The sequence below is a fragment of the Callithrix jacchus genome, chromosome 1, assembly GCF_049354715.1.
Source record: "Callithrix jacchus isolate 240 chromosome 1, calJac240_pri, whole genome shotgun sequence".
Classification (NCBI taxonomy): Eukaryota; Metazoa; Chordata; class Mammalia; order Primates; family Cebidae; genus Callithrix; species Callithrix jacchus.
The window spans coordinates 167,456,212-167,470,192 of NC_133502.1; positions in this window are offsets into that span (position 1 = coordinate 167,456,212).

A 13,981-nucleotide genomic window follows, 5' to 3' on the forward strand; every position below is an offset into this window, starting at 1 on the left:
AGTATAGTAAGAAAATGAAATAAAAGGCATACAGATCAGAAAAGAATAAATAAAAACAATTGTATTTACAGAGGATACACATAGAAAATGCCAAGGAACCTAAAAAATAAAACAAAAAAATCCCTAAAACTAGTAAGTGTGTTGAGCAAGATCACACCATACAAAGTAACCTTGAAAAACAATTGTATTTCCTTATATTAACAATAAATATATGGACACCAAAGTTAATAAGACAATACCATTTACTATAACTTAAAGAACAAAGTAAGTGTAAATCTAAATAACGTGTATAGGACTTCTTTGCTGAAAATTATTTATTGCTGAATAAAGAAATCAAATAGCTAAATGAGTGGAGAGACATCTGGTGCACATCAATTGGAAGACTCAATCTAATAAAGATTTCAATTCTCTCAAATGGATGCACAGTTTTAACCCAATTCTTATCAAGGTCCCTGCCAGATAATTTTGTAGATATGGACAGTTATTTTAAAGTTCTGATAAAGAAGAAAAAAGTGAAAGTTATCAGTCAATCTGATCTTAAGGCTTATTGTAATAAGTAACATTAATTAAGATGGTGCAGGGATGGACTCATAGATCAATAGAATAGAATAGAATAAACAACCTAAAACTAGATGTACACACATGTGTGACTTTTGACAATGTTGTTGCTTTAAGACACTAAGTCTATGGTAACTTATTATAGCAGAAATAGAAACTAATACAATTGTCCTCACCAGTTTTTAAGGAATGTAAACACATCATAAGGCAAAAATTTGAGAATTGCTGTCCGGTGATCTTGGGAAAATATTTGTTTGCCCACTAATACTAATCCTTGTTTCTATGTTTCTAAAATTCCATATCAGTCTTCCCAAATTACTGACTGTTTTGAGCATCAAACAAAATCATTTACTTAAAGTAAGTAGAAAATTGCCTATTATATTCTTGCTAATATGTGACGGCTATTACTGTATTATTGGCAGAACTATCATTGGCTAGATCAATGTCACACACAAAAAAGAGAAAGGTAAGGAAAAGTAATAAAAATGAATAAACACGGCCAGGCGTGGTGGTGCATGCCTATAATCTCAGCACTTTGGGAGGTTGAGGCAGGTGGATCATGTGAGGTCAGGAGTTTGTGACAAGCCTGAGTAATATGATGAAACCCCATCTCTACTAAATACAAAAAAAATTAGCCAGGCATGGTGGCTCATGCCTGTTACCTGAGCTACGTGGGAGGCTGAGACAGGAGAATGCTTATACCTGGAGGTGGAGGTTGCAGTGAACTGAGATCACAACATTGCACTCCAGCCTGGGCAACAAGAGTGAAACTAAAACAAACAAACAAAAAAATGAATAAACACAATAAATAAAAGTTCTAAAAGTATATATTTTTTAACAAGCCAGCTTTGACTGCAGGAAAAATATAGTCTGATGGGTTTCCCTTCTCCTGAATCACCTTTTATTGTTCTGGAAATATTCATCTGTTGAGGCACTTTCTTCCTGTGGTTTTATAAAACACTATTCTTCTTAGAACAACAGCGCATGTGCGTACACACACACACACACACACACACACACACACACACACATTAGCTCTTACTCATTTTAAATACAATGGATGTAGAAGTTACATTTCTAATTTTATTTCATTTCTGTATATCTTGGCAAATGGCTTGCGTAAGAAAGGCCTGGCATTTTCAAAAATTATCTCAGCACTTAAGAGCACATTTTTCTGAGCCCAGTCTTCTATTCATATGTCTTAGGAAGGATGAGTATAAAAATATCTTTTTTTCTCAGCACCGTTGGATAGATCCATCTGCAGTGGTACAGTGCCTATTGAGATCATGTCCTTTCTTAAGGAAACCAGACCCCGCAATCCTAAAAGCAAACAAACAGAAATGGAATTAACATTTTCAGCCTTCGACTATATGTTTCATCATGAAACCAAGGTTCATGAGGGGTTGCTGTTCTTTTATGCACTTGTCCAAGCATCAGTACATATTCAGTAGGTATTATAGGTGAGATCTTTCTAGTCCTTGAGGATATGTATCCTGCTTCCTTGGAGATTACAGTCTAATATTCACTGTAGTCTAATGCTTCTTTATGCACCAGAAATTTAGTCAAATATTTCATATAGCACCTTGTACTACCTAGGTCCTAAGATGGAACGTGGTTGGTTGTCAACAATGAAAAGATAAGTGAATGAACATCTGCCATTCAGGCCTTTGTTCTGAGGTTCTTCTTTATAACTTGTTCTAATCAAGCCCTCTCCTCTCTCTAGGTTGCCCTCTATTATATCAACCTTTTATTTCCCCTTTGATATCCTTTATTGCAGTCTGAAATTATTTTGTTCATTTATTCCTCTCCTCCTTTATTGCCTGTCACTCCTAATTGACTATAAATTCCAGGAAAGTCAGATGACTGTTATCTCTGCAGCTTAGTGCCCAGAAATATGTCTAGTCAGTTCCTAGTATGTGTTGGAATGAATGGGTAAAGGAATCAATTAGCCAAATTAACTCTTGTCATTCTGAAACTTTGTGGTACAATAGGATAGCCATGCATGTTATTCATTACTTGAAAGGTGGCTAATTTGAATTGATATATACGATAAATATAAAATACATATCAGATTTCAATGACCTAGTCCCCAATAAAAAGAATACAAATTTTACAAATATTTGTTATTATTTCTATGTTACAATGATAATATTTTGAATATATTGAGTTAAAATATACTATTAAATGTTTTAAAGGTTAATTTCACATGTTTCTTCTTGCTTTCTTAAATGCAGCTACAAGAAAATTTAACACTTAGTATATAATTCACCTTTGTGACTCACATTATGTTTCTATTGGACAGTGCTAGTCTAGAATAATAGCCATGGAAAACAAAGTCCAAGAAATCCGCAGATGTAAATGGGTGATTAATACTAGGGCTCAGGCAGAAGCAAATAATACTCGGAATAAATTCAGATTCTGCCTCCAGGCAGCTTGGGGAGTAAATATTCAAGATTAAAAGAAGTAAAGCCAGCATTTACCTCCAACACCGCCAGGGAAGTGTCTAATAGAAACTAGATGCCACACCCACTACTGAAAATGAAAGAAGACATAGCCTAGAGTTAAGGTGGCCACATCACACACCAGAACCCTTCAGAAACCACTTCCCTCCCCTTGATGTGTGACCGAATGCTATCAGGATGGTGGGCAGTGATTAGTGACAGCTTTATGAGCACAGCAGTGCATAGGGAAACAGATAAGGAGCTCCCCAGCCACTCAGGAGGGACTTTTAAAGGCCATTAAGTCAACTCTGTGATATTTTGTATTTGACTCTAACAGTCCTGGCTTCAGATGGGCCAACTCAGAGAGTCATATTCCTACACATGTATGAACCTTGCTAGAATTACAATGGAAGGCCAAGATAACAGGCCAGCTCGGCTTTGTTTTCCTTATGGGTCCTGACAAGTGCACAGGTGATATTAGCTGGTCTTCCATGGTTTTCCCAATGGGGAGGAGACGCTTTTTGTCTGAATCTCCTGATCTCTATTTTTCCTTTCCTGTGAACATCTTGTTTCAGATATATAAATGTAAAGGAAGCTAAGGATACAAAAGTTGGTATGGCTTGGAGACTGTTCTCAACAACTGCTTAGATAGTCAGTAGCATAAAATTCCCCACTGGAGAAACTGTTGATGATGAGAATATTCTACACCTATTCTAAGTCTGGGTTGGGCTCAGGAATCTGTCTTTAAATCTGAATAATTCTGATGCTGATGATCCATATGGTTGACACGGACCCTACATATTTGCCTCAGAGCACAGATGTGGAAATATAGATCTTTTTAAGGGAAAGAACTTGTCCAAGTTTCCACTAAATCCTGACTTCTAGGGATGTAGCCATGGTTTTAATGGCTTCCTGATCTAATCCATGACAAAACTTTCAGAAAATTGTTAAGCAAAAACATTTGGAATGGAGTGGAATGGTATCACATGATTTTCAACGCATTCCTTGCCTTACCTGTCAACCCTTCTCCTACCCCAAGCTTGGTCGTTTTGCCAAAACAGAAGTTCTTTGTGTGACCTTGAATTCCACAAAGTATATGAAATGGGACATTAACTGGCACTGCCCAGAGACCGAATTCAAGGGTAAAATCAGATTTTAAAACTACAAGATTGTAAAGCTAAACAAGAATTTTGTTTCCTTTTTTTTGTCTTTTTTGAGACGGAGTTTCGCTGTTGTTACCCAGGCTGGAGTGCAATGGCGCAATCTCGGCTCACCGCAACCTCTGCCTCCTGGGTTCAGGCAATTCTCCTGCCTCAGCCTCCCAAGTAGCTGGGATTACAGGCACATGCCACCATGCCCAGCTAATTTTTTTGTATTTTTAGTAGAGACGGGGTTTCACCATGTTGACCAGGATGGTCTCGATCTCTTGACCTTGTGATCCACCCGCCTCAGCCTCCCAAAGTGCTGGGATTACAGGCTTGAGCCACCACGCCCAGCCTAAATAGATTTACTCTGTGTTTATTTACATCAGGTCTCGTTAGGGCCATTACTATATTAATGTCACGTATTTTATTTAAGCATAGATATCTCACAGAACTCTAGATGGGGAAACAGTAGCAATGCCGGTATGTTACATTTTACAGTATTTTTATATCAATTGGTTCTTATAATTACAACCTGGTGAAGAAATTATTGTTATTATGACCCTCTCCCCAATTTAATGGATGAGAAAACTAAGGACCAGAAAGTAAGTAAATTACCCAGAAGCACAGCATTAGAAACAATAAAGCCCTTTCTCAAGCCCATGTCCTTAGCCATCGAAACTGAGCCTCTTTTCCACTATTCTGTGAGTTGCGTGAATGGGAAGTTAACTAAAGAGCCTTATTCAGGGAAGGCACACTTTTGCATTTTGTGCTTTTCCTCAATTTTCTTTGCAGTTTCTTTTTCTAGACTCAACTTGAAGCTTGCAAAGAAAAGCCTGGCAGTTTTTAACACCTCAGATGGAGAATCTGTTAATAAATTGGTTTGCCACCTGCCTGCTCTTTTTTTTTTTTGAGACACAATTTTGCTCTTGTCACCCAGGCTGGAGTGCAGTGGCACGATCTTGGCTCACTGCAACCTCTGCCTCCCAGGTTCAAGCAATTCTCATGCCTCAGCCTCCAGAATAGCTGGGATTACAGTCTCATGTCACCATGCCCAGCTCATTTTTGTATTTTCAGTAGAGACAGGGTTTCACCATGTTGGCCAGGGTAGTCTTGAACTTCTGATCTCAGGTGATCCACCTGCCTTGGCCTTCCAAAGTTCTGGGATTGCAAGTGTGAGCCACCGTGCCTGGCTGCCACCTGCCTGCTCTTAAACTTTAATCACTGACTGTGGATCCCGTGTTCTCTCTATTGCTGATTAATATTCAACTTAAAAAACAAACAAACAATAATGTGGCATACGCATGGGTGACTTTAATGCTCACATGCTGGTGATCACTGTGGCCAAGGTAAAATCAGGAATGAAGAAGAGGCTCTTCTCAATGACCAGTGTGAGCCCCAGGCCTCTCCATGCCTATGAGGCTGGCAGGCTCCTCTGTTTCCAGATCCTGTCCTATTAGAGCCAGTTATGACCACAGGTAAAATCAGTAGAAGCTTATCAATTAATAGCACCCAGAATCAAGCACAAGCTACTGGAAGTAGGTTGACAAGCATTGGCTACTTTGTGATACTATGTGATGATCAAAGATCTCCTCCCTTAGTCTCTAATCATGGTGGCCTCCATATTTCTGGAAGCCAGGCCACACAGTAGAGTTCCTAATCTGCTGTTTTTTTTCTGTCTTAGACTGGTGGACCTAACTGCTCCATAACTTGGTAGTCTCTCCGGGCCATGATTCTGTTCTTTCTTTTCATAGCTTCCTATCTTTTTTTTATCCTTGCGTTTGCTCCAAAATGACCATGTTTCTCAAGCACATTTTAACAAATAGGACAAACGAATGGCATCCTTGAATATGTGTGTGTACATATGCATGTATATGTGTGTGTGTGTGTTGTGTATCCCCATAGGGTGCATTGACAGACAGTAAAGGCATTTGCTACATCCTTAGCATGACATTGTAAACTTGTGTTCTTGCTTTATAAACATGTAGACACAAATGACACACACAATCACTAATTACTCAAGACCACATCATCCTGGCATCTGCCATTGAAGAAGCCCTTGTGGAAGAAAAGGGCAGGACTTGAACTTGTCAAGTGTTACCCAGGAGTATTGCCAAACCTGCTCCCCAACTATATCATTTATTCTCACAACAGTGTAAAATAATCAGTGCCTAAGAGTGCATAGTAGTAATTAATGGTGCCAGAATAGAATACATCCTGTGATGAAGAGCTCACTACCTCCCCTATTAAAAATAGTGGAGATTTCCCCTCCACTATTTGTCTTCCCTAGAAATGTTTCCCTCCCATAGTTATTCCTAAGTGGCTCTTCAGGCCTTCAAAGAGCCAAACTTTTCCTTCTTTCTAAGGCATGTTTCATCTTTCCTTGGGCCTCTGCAATAAAAAAAAAAATAAGAGTTTAGAAGGCTAATGAATAACCCCGCCTTTTTCTCTACAATAGTCAGAACTTATTGGTAATAAGATTCAAAAAGCACACCAAGGAAGATCAAACATTTCAGGTTTACTAACAACAAAAGCTTTTGGGATGGCAAAACAGGTGAGTGGTTATTCAGGGCTTCCTTTACTTCACCCTATAATTAAACTTACCTGCCCATCATAGACAGCACTGCATCACTGTGCCCCCAGCACCCAACCTCGATTTGACCAGAGACTGCCTCTATAAGCTTATCAATAGAAGAAGGAGATGTGCAGGTCCTATGGACAGGTTACCTAGGCTCACCTAGATCCTTTTCTCAAACTCAGCAAGTGATTGTCCATCCTCTGAAACAGAGAGAAAACAAAAGCTGAGAGAAATGAAAAGTAAATTGGCAGTAAAATAGGAATTTCCTTCGCTTAACAAATACTTGATCTGTGGCGAAAACCTCATCCCTGTTCTCTTCCTAACAGTCGATATTCCTAGTTTGGCTGTCCTCATTATCCCGTAGTCCTGGTTGACCTTCCCTGGAGTTCATGTGCAGTTTAAATTTCCCTTTTACTTGTAAGCCTAAGAACAGATAAAACTATGACCATGTCTGAGCAAAGAAGAGTTCAGTTGAGGAAACTGAGGTCCAGAGTGGTTAAATGGCTCCCTCAAGATCACACAGCTGGAAATCAAACCCATACCCCCTGCCCACCTGGAGTACTTGACCACAGCACTCATCACTGCCATGCTGACTCCCCAGGTAAGGAGAATTAGCAGGGCAAGCTGTTTTTGCATTATCATCTGTCAAATGAAATAATGATTCTGAAATCCTGGCAACCTGAGCCAGATCAAAACTGGCAGCCCCAGGAGAATAAGGCATTTTACTCGGCACAGTCCATCAATCCATCCTGCCACCTATACCCCCGCTTGCATGGAGAGACTTGTAATGTGTCTCTATTGTCCTAGCCAGTGAACAGGTGTTGAAAGCGAACAGAGAACAGCCCATCAGAAAAGCAAAATGGAAGACTCTGGTTTCCTTTTTTTTTAAGGATACTTTTAATCAAAGGGGAGGAAAAAATAGAATAAAGGGGTGAAGATGAGGCCAAATGGATAAGGGGGAAAAAAGATTTTGTGATGGTAGAGCTGATAATGAGAAAAAAAGGGAAGGGAGAGGTAGCCAGCTTTCATTAACATAAACCCACACCTTGTACATCCTTGGTGGGTGACATCCACAGGAGTCTTGTACAACTGGCCTGGTTTTGCAGCCAATTGGAAGTGTAGCACTAAATGTGATCTATTTTAAATGTATTGCAGTTGAATTATTTAATTTGAAATTTAGCTGGTGCCACAGGCCCTGGAGCGGGAGCGAGAAGAATGAACAAAATTATTTCATTGGAAAACGGTTTAATTTTTAATTATGAGATGGGGCACTTTGAGAGAATGAGACGATTGGCCCATGAGAGCTTTGTCTCCTGGGTTCACATGGAGTCTTGATAGGCACTTACGAGTGTTTAATGTGCTTGTCCCGGTGACTGTCTGTTGACTCTAGGAGCAGAGATCAGAGGCATAGGCACCATAACTATGACAATAACAATGATAATTGTAACTTGTGTTTGTGGAGAGGAAATTTCCACTGATTTCTTTGTTGTCATAGATACCATAAGCAACCTCGTCTAACCCACAGCCTGCAGGCGGCATACAGCCCAGAATGGTTTGAAATTGGCCCATAACAAATTGATAAACTTTCTTAAAACATTATGAGGTTTTTTTTTATTTTTTTTTTTTTGCAATTTTTTTAGCTCATCAGCTGCCATTAGTGTGAGTGTATTTTATGTGCGGCCCAAGATAATTCTTCTTCCAGTGTAGCCCAGGGAAACCAAAAGGTTGGGCACCCCTGCAAGGTAACCTGGAATTTGTTTTGTCTTTTTGCATGACAGGAGGATAGGATGCAAAGGCCTCAGGTATAGTAGAAAAAAGGCCTGAATTGGGAATTAAGAACATAAGATACTAGTTTTATTGTTGCTCCGTAACTGTAATTGTATCACTTTGAGTGAGTCACTTTACCTCCTTAGGCTTCAAATTCCGTAATATATAAAAACGTCTTTGGGTCTGGTGAGCTTTGTGATCACTTTTACTTTTAAAATGTGCCTTTCTGGATTTGATCCTAAATCAGATTGTCCCATTAACTAAACTATTCTTTGTAATCAAGGTTCTCTGTGAAGAGCCTCCCATAAGCATTTGATTCTACTAGATATTATTCTATTACTGTATTATTCAATAATGCTTTATTGAGGGGTATCACATGGTGGTCCATTAAAGTCACTCAGAGACAGACAGGCATAGATCTGAATTCAAGCTATGTTAATTCCTAGTCTCCTAGCACCGTGCAGGTTAATTGATTTCTCTAAGCCATGTCTTTCTAAAACGGGGAAAATGCTATTACTTACATCAAGGTTTGTTGTGAAAATTAAATGAAGTGATCCATGTAAAGTGCTTGAAAATGCTGTTATAACATGGGAACTCAATAAATATTAGTTCCCATTGTCACCACCATCATCATCTTCGTCACCACCACCATCACGATATGCTAGACTCTCTTAAAGACATTAGGGCTATGGAACTGAATAGTTCCTACTATCAAAGAGATATTAATATTTTAAGAAAAAGAGGTAAACACAAACTCTAAGTATTGTCATATAGGTTTGAACAAAAAACTGTGAGACTATAGAACAAGAAAAAACTGAGGCTCATGAAGATGACATGATTTGCCTAAGACCATTCAATGTATTATCCTTAGTGCTAGTACCAGAAGCCTAGTGTTCTCTCCTGTGTCATCAAAAACTATCTTTACAAAAAGGTATTTCAAGAAACTAAATGAAATTAACATCATGAGTCTAACCTCTGCAAACCATACAGTTTCTTCTATTTCCCGACACTTCGAGGACTGCATTATGGAGATTACTGTCTTCTATTCACAACTCAACCTGGAATTGATAACAAATGATGTTAAAAAAAAGGTACATCTACATACATATCTGTATTCTTATGTGAAAGTGTAAGTGCAGATGTGCAAAAATATGTGCATCTGTAAACACATGTAGTTACATATAGAGATATACAGTAAGTCCCTATGTGCACACATTAGTATATGCCTGAGCGCATGGGCATACACATGAGCATGAGTACATCCATATGTGGCCATGCATATATTTATACACAGGCATCCATGTGTCCAAACACACATCACACTGATACTTATGCACAGAGGGTATTTTGACAGCACTGTGAACAGTTTCAGCAGCAAATACTGTGGAGGTTCTTATAATTTAATTCAACAATTGTCACTAAACTTAAGTTTTGGTTCAGGAGGAGCTGGGATCTCCAGCTGCAGTAGGGCCTTATCTGTTAATCTTCTTAAATTAATGAAAACAGTGCTTTAAAACATCAATGTCCTATATTATCTGTACAGTTTAAAATCTGTGTGAATTCAATTCCAAGTGAATCAAAGAATGCTAAATCAAGAGCAGAATTTAAGAAGGCTTCTCAAACTTCAGTATTATAACAACTCCAGGAACATATTTATTTTGTCAGTCATTAGTCTTCAGCCGAAGAGATTCTGACTTCATCTCAGGTGGGGCCCAGGAATCTGCATTTTAAAAGCCTCAGCAGTGGTTTAGATACTGGTGGTTTATGAAATATCCTTTAAGAAGCAATAATTTAAAGGTGGTCAAAACCTCATTTTGCAAAAGAGTTAATAAAGGTATGAATTGGTGAAGTGACATTCCAAAATTATGTTATTGTTAATAGCATAATAGGATTTGGAACACACGTCTTGTCCCTGTATCTCAACAAGATGAGATAAGAAGTTATTATTTTATTATATCTGTGTCTCATCTTCTAACAAAACTTTAAGCTCCTCAGGATAATTGCTCTCTCTCTCTCTCTGTCTCTCTCTCTCCCCTCTCCCTCCCTCCCTCCCCTCTTCATATTAGAATACACATGATAAACCAAAAGAAGAGAAGGAACAGTAGAGAAAAATATAAGAAAAAACATTTATTGGTACAAATGGTGACCAAATTGGGAAGAGCATGAATATTTATTAAGTTCCTAGTATGTGATTAGTGCTGTGTTGGAACTTTGTGTCAGTTGGGGCTCTGATTGGCTGCAAATAACAAAAAAAAACTAACTAGAGTGTCTAAAACCAGTAGTAATTTATTCTTGTCAAGGGTCAGAGTGAAGAACTGTTTTAACAGCTCAAGAATATTGAGACTGATGTCTATACATTAATAGTTTCTTTTGCCACTTTTAAAATGCTTGTTAACTCATGATCACAAGACACTTGTTGCAGCTCCAGTCATTGCATTTGAATTCAAGGTAAAAAGGCTGAGGAGACATAATACCAACTTCATTTGCCCCTTTCATTGAAAACAAAAACCTTTCTGGAAAATTTCAGAAGGCTTCAGCTTATATATCACTTGGGGAATATGGAGCTGAGAATTTGCTCTCAGAAATAGATTGTGTCAGCAAAGATAAAAGGGGATGGCTTTGGCATGTTTTGCATCTTCATGCTTATAAAGGAGAAAAGAAAGAATGATCCATGTGATATGAGGATGAAACAGTAGGCATTTCTCTGCCAGTACTTTATGGATAACGTTGGAAGAATTGTCTTTTCATGGAGCAGCATTATTCAAGTGTTCCTTACATACTAAGAGCTGAACTAGGTGCTGTAAAGTAGAATTAGACATGGTTTCAGTCCTCATTCCACAGTTAAGGATCCCACCATTAAAGCAACACTACGATTCAATATAATATGTTCTACAATGGAGACAAACAAAGTGTTCTAGTTTTGCATGTCATTTCCATGTCCCTTAAAGTGTTTTTCGTTATTATTGTTGTTGTTCTGTGTATGGCTAGTATCAAGAACTGCAACCCACAAAGTCCGGTATATAAAAAATGGGACCACCTAACTAGACTCATCTTATGCTCTTCTTGCTCCTTCTTGTAATGGACCAAGCTTCTTCCTAGTCAGGACTCTGGCACATGACATTTCCTCTGTCTAGAACATGCTTTACCCAACTCCTCAACCTACGTCATCTGTCAATCCCTCTTTATAATTTAGATCCCAGCTCACATGTAATATCCAGTCCCCTAGACTAGATTATATTCCTTGTTGTCATCCTTATAACACTTTTAATGTCTAGTACATCTTGCTGTAATATTAATATGTGCCATTTCTTTTATATATGCCTGTCCCTCTATACTTCAAACTCCATTAGGGAAGGGGATATGTGTTCTTGAATAACAATTTTATTTCCAATACTTAGCACATAGTAGGTACTCATCATTAATCATCAATAAAATCGCCTAATACATAAATGGGTAGAATGAAGCTACAGCTTCTGCTTAGCGGTGCCAGCCTTCACAAAGAATATTACATTTAAACTTGTCCTCTCTGATCCTCAGTTTTCAACATATTTTAAGTGAGTAGGACACAGTGATTGCTAAGGGCCTGCTCAGCCTTATTTTTCATTGAGATTCACTTTTGCGTCCTGACTCCATCTCTGCCTTTCTGTGTGAATTTGAGCAACTTGCTTAATCTCTCTCAGCCTCAGTCTCCTCTGAGAAACAAGCAGAGATGATCTCTGAGGTCCCTTTCAAGCCTGAAGCATCAGTACATTTCTGAAACTCCAGAAGGAACATGTAAACTGCAGGGTGAGAGCTGGAGGGATTCTGCTGAGTTGTGGGTTTTGCAGGTGTTTCCCAGCAGGTTCCCAAGGAGCCATTCTCGAAGGAACTCAGTGTGTTACCTGGACTAATTTATAAAGGAAATGAAAAGGAAATGGACTCATTATAATGAACACCATTAATTCACCACTCCAGACTTCACTGTGTAAACAGCAAGTATCAAGCGATTCAATTGTCATTTGTCGATTGAATTCTGCTATTTTGCCTGTCGGAAATGACCAGCCGACACAACAGCATGCAGACGATGGCAAGACTACTAATTAGCATATATATTGTTTGTCCTGGTATAAATTTATGGCAAACAGCAATATTTTACACTCCAGTAAAGTTAATAAATGAAGCTTTGGGCTATAAAAATTTCATGTTCCTTTGTGCAAAGGTCAATTATAAATAGTTAAGCACATATTCATTCAAAAGCTTGAGGCCTCACAGCCAGGAGAATGAAATATATTCTGGTAAATTTACACTCTGGCCGGACTTGCCTTTCATTTTATAGCCTTGGTGACATCCCTCTTTGCTCGTCAGCACAGTCTGTGCTCCCAAAGAACTCCCCTGGCCAGAGAGACTAAATGAAATGAGTACGTAAACATTCCTAGCCCTGTGGTTTGACACTCAGGATGTGTTTAATAATGCCAGTTTAATCTGAAGGGGAAAGCCCACGTGACAGAAGAGGCAATTGGGATTCACAGCAACACCTAAAGGTCTTTGCTCATAGGGAGAAGACTAGACAAGAAACAGGAGATGTGTTTTCTTATCCCGGTTCTACCGTGAACTAAGAGACCAGGGGGCAGGATCAGTCTCCTCTCTAGGCCTTTGTTTCCCCATTTGAAAAAAATGAAGAGAGCGAATTTCATCAGTGTTCCAGTTATCTGTTGGCTGCATAACAAAACTCCCAAGACACAGACAGGTTTTAATTGTTTTAAAACATGCAATCATTTTACCCCATCTTCTGATTTTGTGGGTCAGGAAGTTCGGCAGGGTTCAGTGGGAGATTCTCTGTTCTATGTGATGTCGACAGAGCTCACTTAATTAGTTTCTTTTTGAGACAGTCTCCTTCTGTTGCCCAGGCTAGAGTGCTAGAAGGCTAGAGTCAGCTCACAGCAACTTCTGCCTCCTGAGTTCAAGCGATTCTCCTGCCTCAGCCTCCTGAGTAGCTGGGGTTATAAGTGCCCACCAACACACCTGGCTGATTTTTGAATTTTTAGTAGACATGGGGTTTCACCATGTTGGCCAGGCTGATCTGAAACTCCTGACCTCAGGTGATCTGCCCACCTCAACCTCCCAAAGTGCTGGGATTACAGGTGTGACTTAATTGTTTTGAGCTGGTGGATTGACTGGTGGAGAATCTAGGGAAGCCTCTCTCACGTATCTAGTGCCCTGGGAAGATGGTGAGAAGGCTGGGTTTTCTGCTGAGACCTTGCACCAGAATGTCTATGAATGGCCGCCTCTTTAGCATGACATTGCTGGGGTAACCAGACTTCTTCTATGACAGCTCAGGGCTCCAGTATGAAAGGCAGATGCTGCCAGTTTCTTAAGGGCTGAGTCAAGAAACTGGCACAGCACCATTTCCACCACATTTTATTATATGAAGCAATTACAGAGGCTTCCTGGATATAGGTAGAGGGAACGTATATCCTATCTCTTGATCAGAGAAGAATCAAGGTTTTGCGGTCATC